The sequence below is a fragment of the Scyliorhinus torazame genome, chromosome 12 (assembly GCF_047496885.1).
Source record: "Scyliorhinus torazame isolate Kashiwa2021f chromosome 12, sScyTor2.1, whole genome shotgun sequence".
Lineage (NCBI taxonomy): Eukaryota > Metazoa > Chordata > Chondrichthyes > Carcharhiniformes > Scyliorhinidae > Scyliorhinus > Scyliorhinus torazame.
The window spans coordinates 171289904-171303020 of NC_092718.1; the positions used below are offsets into that span (position 1 = coordinate 171289904).

Sequence of the window (13117 nt, forward strand, 5' to 3'; positions counted from 1 at the left end):
AGCCAACAGGCCAAGAAGTGATGTCATCAGAAAATTTAATAATAACCTTTATTGTCGCAAGTTGGCATACATTAACACGACAATGAAGTTACTGTGAAAAGCCCCTAATGGTCCTCCATGGCCGGCGCGGAGGGAAAGAGTGCCCCCGCGGCACAGGCCCACCCGTGGATCGGTGGGCCCAATTGCGGGCCAGGCCACCGTGGGGGCCCCCCAGGGCCAGATCCCCCCGCGCTCCCCCCCCCCTTGAGGACTCCGCAGGCCGCCCACAGAGCCAGGTCCCGCCAGTACGGACCTGGTGTAATATACGCCAACGGGACCCGCCGAAAACGGGCGGGCACTTGGTCCATCGCGGGCCGGAGAATCGGCTTGGTGGGGGGGGGGGCGCTGCCAATGGCACCCGAACGGTGCGGCGCCGAAAAACCGGTGGCGGGATTCACGCCGCCCCCACGGCAATTCTCCGGCCCGCCGGGGGGTCGGAGAAACCCGCCCATAGTCTTTCGGGACTTGTGGGAGGAAACCGGAGCACCGGGAGGAAACCCATGCAGACACAGGGAGAACGTGCAGACTCCGCACAGACAGTGACCCAAGCCGGGAATCGAACCTGGGACCCGGGCACTGTGAAGCAACAGTGTTAACCACTTAGCAGCCGTACCTTCAATCCCTTAATCCAAATTATTTTTTAAATTGTAAAATGTTGAGACCCCAGGACTGATCCCTGTGACACACCACTTGTTACATCTTGCCAACTAGTAAAAGGTCCATTTATGGCTACCCCCTGTTTTCAGTTAGTTAGCAAATCTTCTATCCATGCCAATGTGTTACCCCTACCATGAGCTTTAATTTTCTGCAATAACCTATTTTTTTTCATTATTACTTTTTGTGAGTTCCAAAGCCAGGGCTCAGAGTGTGGGCAGGGACGAACCCCGAATCCAGCTCCTTGCCTGCTCCAAAAAACAATTCAAATTCAAATTGAATTGAATTCATGGTCCCCACAAGAGAGACATTTCAGACCTGAGTCAAAAGGCAGAACAGATACTACACTTGATCTTAGCCAAAAGGCTGAGGAGCGATTGCAATAACCTTTGATGATGCACCTGATTAAATGTTTTCTGTAAATCTAAGTACAGTATATCCACCGGTTCCCCTTTATCCACAGCGTTTGTTATTTCCTTAAAGAACTCCAATAAGCTGGTTAAACATGATTCCGCTTTCACAAAACCACATTGGCTCTGCCTGAGTGTCTTGACTTTTTCTAAGTGCCTTGCTGTAATGTCTTTAATAATAGCTTCTAATGGCGACAGTTGGGGGGAGTTGGCCCTTTTGAATTTGTTGCACTATTACTGGGAAATGCGGAGAAGGTGCGGGGCTGGAATAGAGAGGCAGAGGTTTTGTGGGTGTGGATGGGGGCGGGTTCCTGTAAAGGGTCAGGATTACGGGAACTGGCAAGGGCACCGCTACCATTCGCCCCAGGGAGATACTCTGGTAGTCCTGTGGTGGTCGCCACGCTGAAGATTTGGACAGGCTTGAGGGTGATGCCGATATGGGGGAACCGTGGATTTGAGCCAGGGAGGACGGATGTGAGGTTCCGGGGATGGGAGGAGAGAGGGGTGAAAGAGATGAAGAATTTGTTTTTGGAGGAGCGATTCGAAAGCTAAGAGAAATTGGGGGTGAAATTTGGGCTCCAACGTGAGGAGGGCCTCAGGTGAATGTAGGTGCAGAACTTTGCAAGAAAGGTCTTCCCAAACTTTCCGATTTGCCTTTTTTGTTCCAGCAATCGGCAAAGTGGAAGAATGTATTTGTGGCTCTTCCATGTGTAAGAACTGAAGCCATCTCCATATAGTAGTTCATTTTTTAAAACTTGTTTCACATTTATTGCATAATGCATCAATTTATTGCAATAGACAACTTATGGCTGTCTGTGTTTGTAACTGTGTTTAGAACATAGAAATGTACAAACCAGGAGGCACCATTACCCAACTCCTGGCTTCTAGAATTTGTAATCAAGTTCTGCATTTCCTGCAGCAGATCAGCAGTTCTCGACATTAGCATGCGTGCAAAATAACAATCTCTTTCAACATTTGACTGCCACTTAAGGTACAATTCATTTGTCCATGTTACATTTGAGCAAAGGGAGGTTGCTACAAAGATTTAAAATCCAGCATGCAGTCAAGATGAAGGGGATGAAGCGATATGTAATCAAGGCTGATGAATTGTTGCTTGGAATTTACAATGGGGGAGGTGTTAATCCTTCCCTTGTGAACCATCCAGGCTCATTGTGCTGGGAAAAGACTATTCATTCTGAAATCAGCAGGAGTGAGATTCAAGGAGCCCACATGGTGAGCAGCGTGGGGGTAGGGGAGAGCAGGGCAGAGGGGTGGGGGGGGGGGGGGGGGGTAGCAGGGCTATTGTCACCTTTAATTACCAACTCCCTGACATAAATGAGTCAAGGGTTAAAGTGCCGAATTTCCTATCACAGGGACAGCACAAACGAAACTGGTAAACACACAGCCCGGGATCTGTTGAAAGGTCATCAACCATAAACGCCAACTCTGTTTCTCTCTCCACTGATACTGCCTGACCTGTAGTAGAGTGTATCTAACTTTCTCTGTTTTCCTATGTTCTATTGTGAGAGTCGGGTCTAACTTAGGAGGACAGCCAACATACCCAGAGCAAGTCTGCTCTGATTTATTGATAGGTTCGCCCAAGAAAAATGAATGTACTTATCTCGCTAAGGGAGGTAGTGTGGTGCATTTTTAATGTTCTCTGTCACAAATAAAAAAGAAAAAACATGAACATGCATTGTTCGTGGGATCCCACTGATTGCTGCAGAGCCATGGACGTACCCTGGAAATGTAGCCACTGCTGGAATGCAGACAAACACTGGGGCCGGGTTAGCTCAGTCGCTGGACACTGATTTGTGATGAAGAGCAAGGCCAACAGTCAATTCCTATACCACCTGAGGTTAGGGGCGCCACGGTAGCACAGTGGTTAGTACTGTTGCTTCGCAACGCCAGGGTCCCAGGTTTGATTTGTGGCTTGGGTCACTGTCTGTGCGGAGTCTGCACGTTCTCCCCGTGTCTGCGTGGGTTTCCTCCGGGTGCTCCGGTTTCCTCCCACAAGTCCAAAGATGTGCAGGTGAGGTGGATTGGCCAGTCTAAATTTCCCTTAATGTCCAAAAAGGTTAGGTAGGGTTACTGGATTATGGGGATAGGATGAAGCTGTGGGCTTAAGCAGGGTGCTCTTTCCAAAGGGTAGTGCAGACTTGCTGGGCCTAATGGCTTCCTTCTGCGCTGTAAATTCTATGTAATTCTGTGTAATTCTATGTATTCATGATGGCCCGACTTTCTCAAGCTTGTCCCTTGCCTGAGGTGTGGTGATCCTCAGGATAAATCACCACCAGTCAACTGTTCCCCCTCAAAGGGGAAAAGCAGCCTCTGGTCATCTGGGATTATGGCAGCTTTACTTCCTTACTTAAATAACAAGGAGATTTATGGAATCAAGTCACATTACATTGAAACCCACTTCAGTCGCCTTTTGCTTGCCTTTTGGATGAGATACGAAAGATTTGTCTGCCTCCTCCGATCAATGTAAACAATTCCCATGAACTGCTTTAACAATAACAACATGCATTTTATTCAGCGTCTGTCACGACACCCTGGCCAGTGCACAGTCAATTCCAGTCCGGCTTGACCTAGAATCGCAACACGGGTGAAATTAGATATTATTTATAATATCTGGGGCGGGATTCTCTCAGCCCAGGCCGGAGAATCCCCGTGACCGGCGCAAATCGCACCACGCTGCCCCAATGCCGGCACGCATTGGAGAGTCGGAGAGTCGGCACCATTGGCACCAGCGTGGTGGGCCGAGCAGCCGTTGCAAAACGCCGAGTCCCGCCGGTGCCATCCACACCTGCTCTCCGCCGGCGGCAACTCGGCGTGGAAGGGTCGGGGGGTGGCCTGTGGGGGGGGGGGGAAGGGGGGGTCCGACCCCGGGGGGGCCTCTGATGTGGCCTCGCCCACGATCGGGGTCTACCGATCGGCGGGCCGGCCTCTCTGGCTGGCGGCCTCCTTTCTTCCGCGCCAGCCCTGTAGTCCTGCGCCATGTTGCGTCGGGCCGGCGCGTTGAAGGAAGCCACTGCGCACGCGCGGATCCCGTGGCGCCCAGTTCACGCCGGGATCAGCAGCTGGAGCGGCGTGAACCACTCCAGTGCCGTGCTGGCCCCCTATAGGGGCCAGAATTGCTGATCCTGTGGCCGTGTTGACGCCGTCGAGAAACGCAACGGCGTTTACGACGGCGTCAACACTTAGCCTCAGGATCACAGAATCCCGCCCCTGACATCCTTTGTTGAGCCGAATAAACTACAGTCAAGTTTGTAACTTTAAAACACAAATAACCTGTTATGATGGACAGTATTGTAATTAAACGAACAGAAAATGTTACTGACTATCTACTACTGTTTTCCCAACACTCCTTCTTCCTAACTCATCCGACTCTCTACACACATACACAGAGGGGAAAGGATAATGGAATAGGAAAGGAAATATTCATTAAAAAAAGGATAAGGATCTTTGATGCACTGGGATGACTTCCAGTCAATGTCTTCCTGAAGTTCAGGCTTTCATTTTGGTACTTCTTCCTTCTCAGCTGGGAGTGGCTTTCTCTATCAAGGTTGTGTACTTTCTCTGCAGACTCAGCATCATTTCAGGTTCACAGCAAAAGATGTGCCAGGAACTCACTGCTTTCAGAACAATAAAGCAGTTCTTTCACTTCAGCAAGCGGAGAGAGAGAGACCATTCAATACACATTGTAAAAATAAATTTAGAATAACCAATTTATTTTTTCCAATGAAGGGGCAATTTTGCATGACCAATCCAACTACCCTGCACATCTTTGGGTTGTGGGGGTGAAACCCACGCAGACACGGGAAGAATGTGCAAACTCCACACGGACAGTGACCCAGGGCCGGGATCGAACCTGGGACCTGCGCGCCGCGAGGCAGCAATGCTAACCACTGCAATGCTAACCACTGCATTCAATACACTTCTAAGATCTAAATACTTCTGCCCAGTTGTCTCAGAAAGCATCACGCCGGACCTTTCCTGGCTAACCCACCAGTTTCCAATAAATCAAACAAACCGACTTCCTCCAAATCTGGTTCCTAAGATCCACTCGGAGCTGAATAGTCTGGCTTCTTCTTTCCAAAGTTCAAAACCTGGACACACCACTGGTAAGCAAGCTATTTCACTTTTGAGTCTTTTGCTTAAAGGCACATCCCAATTATGGGTCTACGGACCAGAATAAAATGAAAGAAATGGGAACAAAGGAAATATACAGGACTGACTCTTACACTGCTTAAATACAGTAAAACATCTCAAGATATATTATGGGAACATAATCAAACAAAAATTGACAATGAACCAAAGAAGATATTAGGGCAGGTGACCAGATGCTTGAGTGTAGAGTTGGTTTTAAGCAGTGTTTTAAAAACAGAAGAGGTGTTGGAGATACAGGGAAGGTTAGGGAGGGAACTCCAGAATTTACAATCTAGATGGCTGAAGGTACCGCTGCCAATGTTCTAGAATAAAATGGGACTTGCACTTGAAGGAGATTAGGCATGCTTCTCACTGTTCTGCACAATATTTATCCCTCAACCAACACCACCAATAAAATAACATTAATGCCAGTAATTTATTTCCCATATGCAAATGGGCTGCTGTGTTTTTCTACAAAATCACAGTAACTGCATTTCAAAATGTAATTAATTGGCTCTGAAGTATTATCTGTTTTGCAAGGTGTACCAGTAAGTACCTTTTTGAAGTTTCAAGATTTGGATGCAATTACTCTCCAAGCCATGGGGGGGAGCTGACACTATAATTTTGTTTGCTCATGAATATCAGGCCTAACCTGGCCATGCTTTGTAGGGTTTCTTAACAATTCCAATACTGGCAGGTTGCAATTGTGTTTTTTTTAGAAAATATTTTATGGAAGCATTTGTAATTTTCACAGTTTAACAATTTAACATTTCTGAAACAAGCGAGCGGGCCGACATACACAACAACATGAAAATAACAAACCCTACTACCCCCCTCCCCCTGCCCTATCTCCTGATTACCCGTATATTAACTTCCCTGTCCATGTCTTACACTACCATGCCTCCCATTTTCCTCTCCCCCTTCCCCCCCCCCCCTTACTGCTGACGTTCAATTTTCCTTAAAGAAGTCGATGAACGGCTGCCACCTCCGGGCGAACCCCTGGGTTGAACCTCTCAAGGCGAACTTCATTTTTTCCAGACTGAGAAACCCTGCCCTGTCGCTAACCTATAGGCCTGACTTTGGAGGCTTCGAGTCCCTCTATCCCAGCAAAATCCATCTCCGGGCCACCAGGGAGGAGAAGGCCAGGACACCGGCCTCCCTCCCCCCTGGTCCCCCGGATCTTCCAATACCCCAAATATTGCCATTTCCGGGCTCGGAGTCACCCTCCCTTCCAGGACCTCTGACATGACGTCCGCAAATCCCTGCCAGAATCGCCTCAACTTCTAACACGCCCAGAATATATGTACATGATTCGCCAGGCTTCCCCCACAGCGTCCGCACCTGTCCTCCACTTCCTCAAAAAACCTACTCATCCGGGCCACAGTCATATGAGCCCTAGGAATCACCTTGAACTGGATCAGGCTCAGCCTGGCACACGATGAGGATGAATTGACTCTCCTCGAGGCCTTTTCTCATATTCTGACTTCCAGCTCCGCTCCCAACTCTTCCTCCCACTTCCTCTTCACCTCCCCGTTTGTGACCCCTTCCCACTCCATCAATTCCTTGTGTATTTCCGAGACCCTCCCCTCCCCAACTCCCGTTTTTGACATCACCTTATCCTGTAGTCCACTCAGGGGGAGGCGAGGAAAGCTTGGAACCTGCCTCCAGACAAAGTCCCGTGCCTGCAGCTACCGAAATCCGCTCCCACCCGGCAACTCAAACTCCTCCTCTAATCTCTCCAGGCTCGGGAAACCCTCCTCAATGAAGAGATCCCCAAATTGCTCAATCCCTGCCCGCTGCCACCTCCTAAAGCCCCCCAGAGAAAAATGGTGATTATTACAAATCGGTGACCATACTGACGTCCCCTCCAATCCCATGTGCTGTCTCCTTGTCCCCACACCATTAGGGCTGCCACCAGCACCGGGCTTGTAGAGTACTGAGCCAGCGAGAATGGCAGGGGCACCGTTAGTAAAGCCTCCAAGCTCGTGCCCTTACAAGATGCTGCCTCTACTCGCTCCCAAACCGACCCCTCCCCCACTACCCACTTCCTGGCCATCGATATGTTGGCCGCCCAGTAATAGTTAATAAAGCTGCGGAAATCCCTTTTCCTCTGATCGACTGCTCTACCCAGATTTAACTTGTGAAGCTGCCCCCAATCCTTAGCCACCTGAATCCCCAGATACCTGAAACTCCTCCCCACCACTTTAAAAGGTAACTCCCTCAACCTCCTTTCCTGCCCCCGTGCTTGAATCGCAAACACCTCGCTCTTTCTCAATTTAGCTTGTAGCCTGAAAACCGCCCAAATTCTTCCAGTGCCTCCATAATTCCAGCCATCCTCCCCAACAGGTCTGTGATATAAAGGAGTAAATTGTCCGTGTAGAGCGAGACCCTATGCTTCACCCCCCCTCTCACTATCCCCCGCTAAGGCCATTACCAAGGGCTCAATGGCCAGGGCAAACAGCAGTGGGGAGAGCGGATATCCTTGTCTTTTCCCCCTGCAAAGACTAAAACATTCTGACCGGACCCGGTTGGCTCTTACATTCGCCACCGGAGCCTGGTATAGCAACCGGACCCAATCCACAAATCCCTGCCCGAACACAAACCTGCCTAGAATATCCCATAGGTACTTCCACTCCACCCGGTCAAAGGCCTTTTCTGCATCCATGTCCACTACCACCTTGACCTCGCACTCCTCTGATGGCATCATTGTAACATTTAAGAGCTGTCTAATGTTGAACGTCAGGTGCCTACCCTTCACAAATCCCGTCTGATCCTCCCAGATTACCTCCGGGACACAGTCCTCTATACGTATGGCCAAGATCTTTGCCAGCAATTTAGCGTCTACGTTCAAAAGGGAGATCGACCTGTACGATCCACAGCTCTCTGGGTCCTTAACCCTTTTCAAAATGAGAGAGATCAATGCTTGTGATGACGTTGGGGGGAGCACTCCCAACTCCTTTGACTCATTAAAAGCCTTAACCAGGAGTGGCCCCAGTAACCCAGAAAATTTTATGAAACTCGACCGGGTATACATCAGGTCCCGGGGCCTTACCCGATTGCATCACCTCCCCAAGCCCAATTGGGCCCCCCAGGCCTTCCACCAGCTCCTCATCTCCCTTCGGGAACTTTAGCCCCCCTCCCCAGCTGGGGGTTCCAATTTATAAAGTCGACTATAAAATTCACGAAACACATCATTTACTGCCCCTGGGTTCACCACCACATTCCCCCTCAAATCCTTTACCTTCCCAATTTCCCTCGCCACCTCCTGTTTCCTCAGCTGATGTGCTAACATCCTACAAGCTTTCTCCCCATATTGGTACACCGCCCCTTTTACCCTCCTCAGCTGCCTCTCTGCCTTACCTGTGGACAGGAGTCCAAATTCCATTTGATGTCTCTGATGCTCCTTCAGGTGCTCTTCATCTGGAGACTCCGCATATCTCCTGTCCACCTGTAAAATTTCCCCTACCAGCCTATCCAACTCCGTCCGTTCAGTCTTCTCCCTATGGGCCCGAATCGAGATGAATTCCCTCTGATAACCGCCTTCAGTGCTTCCCAAACCACCCCTGCTGTGGTCTTACCCATGTCGTTGCTCTTTATGTACCCTCGGATGGCCTCCCTCACCTGCTCACAGATCTCACCCTCCGCTAGCAGCCCTACATCTAAGCTCCATTGTGAACACTGGGTCTTTCCTGTGCTCACTCGTAGGTCTGTCCAGTGAGGGGCGTGATCCGACACCACGATTGCTGAATATTCAGTGCCCGCCACCCCACCTAACACCGTTTTGTCCAGTACGAAAAAGTCTATCCTGCAATACACCATGTGCACTTGGGAGTAAAATGAATACTCCTTGCTCCTTGGCCTCCCGAATCTCCACGGATCCACCCCTCCCATGCGCTCCATGAACCCCCGCAGCTCGCCATTGCTGACACCTTTCCCGACCTGGAACTCAACCGGCCTAGACTTGGATCAAGAACCGTGTTAAAATCTCCCCCCATAATCAGCCGGTGCGAGTCCAGGTCCAGAATCTTCCCCACCACCCTCCTGACAATCGCGACATCATCCCAGTTTGGGGCGTATATATTCACCAACACCACAGCCATTCCCTCCAGCTTCCCACTAACCATAAAAATGGACCCCTCGCATCTGCCTCTATCTTTCCCACCTCAAATGCCATGTTTTTGTTAACCAGAATTGCCACCCCCATTGTTTTACAGTCCAGTCCCGATTGAAACACCCACCCAACCCATCCCTTCTTCCGTCTAACTTGGTTTGCCAGCTTCAAATGCGTATCTTGCAACATGGCCACGTCCGCCTTCAGCTGCCTCAAGTGTGCGAACACAAGGGCCCTTTTGACCGGCCCATTCAGCCCACGTACGTTCCATGTGACCAACCCGGTCAGGGGATACTCTATCCCCCTCCCCTGTCAATCAGCCATGACCTTTCCTAGGCTAGCCCTTGGCCCAAGCCCTGCACCTCACCTGGCCTGCCCCCCGGCAGCTCCGTTGTCCACTCTCCTCCTCCAACACCTTGAAAGTCCCCTCCTCGTCAGCAGTTGACACCGCCCCCTCCCTGCTACATTGATCTTCAGCTCACCCCCCACTTTGCTTCCGTGGACTAGCCCTCCCAGCTAGCCTGGCAGCTCCCACCCCTGGCGCTTAGAATCCTACCACCTGCTAGTTCCCCTCCCCCCACTCTAAGTTCCCAGAACAATGGCAAAGAGAAAAAAACAAACAAACAGTCCCTCCCAAGGTCCGAGCACAAAGGCCCACTCCTCCTCCCTTATCAATATCTTATCTAGTCAAACACCTTCAAACAGAACCAAATGAAAAAGACCGGAAAAAATAAAAACACTTTTACATGCAGAATCTCAAACATGTTTTCGAACGTCGCAAATTAAATTAAAAGTTAAAAGTCTAAAGTTTTTACAAAGCAAAACATCACACCTAGCTCAGTTCTCCACAGTCAAGATTGAAGGTCCTTATTGAAGTGTTGGGTACTCTGAGACACAGACGAACCAACACGGTTGAGAATGGTACAACGCAGTTTTATTTCAATCAACTATAAACATAGTAAACTCTGGTATTCAGCACATGGTGAGCCTCTGAGTGGCTGGCAATGAGGTCTGTGCCCTGAGCTCTCTCCTGCTCGAGTGCCCCGGAAGTGTCGTGTTCCCTGCTTTTGTACTGTGTATGCTCTTGTCCATGATTGGCTGTCGTGTTGTGTGTGTTGATTGGTCCGTTGATCTGTCCATCATTATGTGTGTGTATATGTGCTGTGATGTTCACATGAATATCATGACACTTATTTTCCCATCAAATTATAGTCCTTCATAAGGTCCGCCGCATCCTCCGGCGAGCCTAAGTACAGCTCCTGCCCCTCATAGGTCACCCATAGACAGGCCGGGTAAAGCAGTCCAAACTTTATTTTCTTCTCATACAGGGCCGCCTTGACTTTATTAAAACTAGCCTTCCTTTTTGTGAGTTCTGCTCCCAAGTCCTGATACACCCGGATCTCAGCATCTTCCCACATACACCGTCTCGTCTGCCAGGCCCACCTCATGATGCAGTTCCTTATGTAGGAACCGAAGCAGTTGTACTACCATCGCCCTCGGGGGCTCACGCCCCTGGGGCTTACGAATCAGCGCCCTGTGGGCCCGGTCCACCTCCAACAGCTTGGGGAACGAACCCTCCCCCATCAGCTTCTCCAACATCTTCCCCACGTACGCACCAGCATCCGCTCCTTCCTTCCCCTCTGGCAGACCAACGATCTGGATATTCTGCCTCCGAGAACAGTTCTCCAGGTTCTCCACCTTCTCTAACAGTCTTTTCTGTTGGTCCTGTAACATCCCGATCTCCGCTGCCATCGCGGTGGACTGCTCCTCTCGATCCGCCGCCAGCTCCTCCAGCTTCTGGATCGCCTGTCCCTGGGTCGTCACTCTCTCCTCCACACGGTCGACCACAGCGCTGATCGAGTCCACTGCCAGGGCCAGGGGCTCCGCACACTCCCTGAGATGTTGAGTGAACTTCTTGGTCAAGAAACTCACCAACTGGTCTGTCGACCACTGAGCTGGCGAAGTCAGAGCCTGACTCCCTGCCATTGCCTCCCTCGAACTCTGGTCCTCACTTCCAACCAACTTTTGGTTCCTCCTTTTTCGATTTTTCTCTGGGCGCAGCTCCATAAACTAGGGGTCACCTCCTTCTCTTCTCATTTTTACACCTTTATTTTGAAAAATTACTTTAGAAATCCAGCTTAAAATCCACAAAAAGACCACCAAGAGTGGGAGCTGCCAAATGTGCGACCTTTCATTCCTTGGTCGCCACTGGAACAGGTTGCAATTGTTACAGAGCTCTGAGCACATTCATGTGAAATGGAGACCTGACTAATGCTCTGTTTTGAAACTGGAAAACTATTATTTGGGAATCAAATATGCAATGTGTACATCATGGGAATACTATGTGCTTTTATACATGTATCATGTACACAATGGGAAATCATTGTGCTTTAATATATGTATCATATATACAATGCAAATACTAAGTACCTTCATATACATATCATGTACACAATGGGCATTTAATGTGGCTTTATTCTTTAAAAAAATATTTTTATTAAAGTTGACATTTTTACACTGTACATAAAGATAGATGAGACAGTTTACATGTTGTTCCTTTTCAGCATCACCCCCCTCCCGCCCTCCCAACCCCTTTGCCCCCCATTGCTCCCTCTTCCCCATATGAAGTTCTGGCTGGTCTAATACCCCGAAGACTGCCGCTCTCAGGCACAGCCCCATCCTCACCCCTACAGCCTTGGACATCGCCTCGAAGAAGGCTGTCCAGAACCCGATGAGCCTGGAGCATGCCCAGAACATGTGGGTGTGGTTGGCCGGGCCTCCCTGGCACTGTTCACATTTGTCCTCAACCTCCGGGAAGAAGCTGCTTGGGCTTTTGTTCGGTGTGCTCTATGCATCACTTTTAGCTGCATGAGGCTTAGCCATGTGCTGGAGGAGGTGGAGTTGGCCATATTCAGTGCTTTGCTCCAGAGTCCCTACTCTTCCGTCCTCCCATTTTCCTCTTGTTCCGTCCAGTGGGGAGCGTGTCCTTTCCAAATGTCGTCTGTATATGTCCCCACAGATCCTCTTTCCCAGACTGTCCGTGTCCAGTAGCTCCTCCAATATTGTATCTCTCGTGGCCCTTGGGTACTTTGTGGTCTCCTTGCGGAGAAGGTTTTTGATTTGCAAATGTCAGAGTTCCAGTTCGTTCAGTAGTTCCATTCTCTCCGTCAGTTCCTCTAGGGTCCCTAATCTGTCCGCTGCGTAAAAGCCCTTAACCGTCAGTGTCCCCCCCCCTGTCATATCTCCATCTCTTGAAATTGGTGTCTAGCATGGCTGGTGGAAACCTGTGGCTGTCGCAGATGGGGGCCATGGTGGACACATCGGTCAGACTGAAGTGCTGCCTCATCCGCTTCCACGTTCTCAGTATTGCTACTACCAGTGGGCTGGTTGAGTGTTTTGTTGGTAGTGATGGGAGTGCTGTCATGGTGAGGGCCCAAAGGGCCGTTCCAGTGCACAAGGACTCCTCCACCCTCACCCATTCCATGTTGGTTGCTTCACCCATCCCCTCACTCTCTCAACCGTAGCTGCCCAGTGGTAGTATTTCAAGTTCGGGAGGGCCAGGCCTCTCATGCTTCTTCTCCTTTGCAGTGTTGTCTTCAGGATTCTTGGATTCTTCCCCCCCCTCCCCCACACAAACGCCATATTAATTTTGTCTATTGTTTGGAAAAAGGCCTTGGGGATGAAGACTGGTATGGATCTGAACAGGAAGAGGAACCTTTGCAGTAAGTTCATCTTGATCACCTGCACCCGCCCT

At 49.9% G+C, this 13117-nt stretch overlaps 1 non-coding gene across 1 annotated transcript; it reads right to left on the reverse strand.

Annotated features, from left to right (window-relative positions):
- Positions 1-878: 878 nt before the first annotated feature.
- LOC140387557 (U2 spliceosomal RNA) lies at positions 879-1071 on the reverse strand. Its single transcript, XR_011933901.1, has one exon. It is a non-coding gene; the product is annotated as a U2 spliceosomal RNA (small nuclear RNA).
- Positions 1072-13117: the final 12046 nt, after the last annotated feature.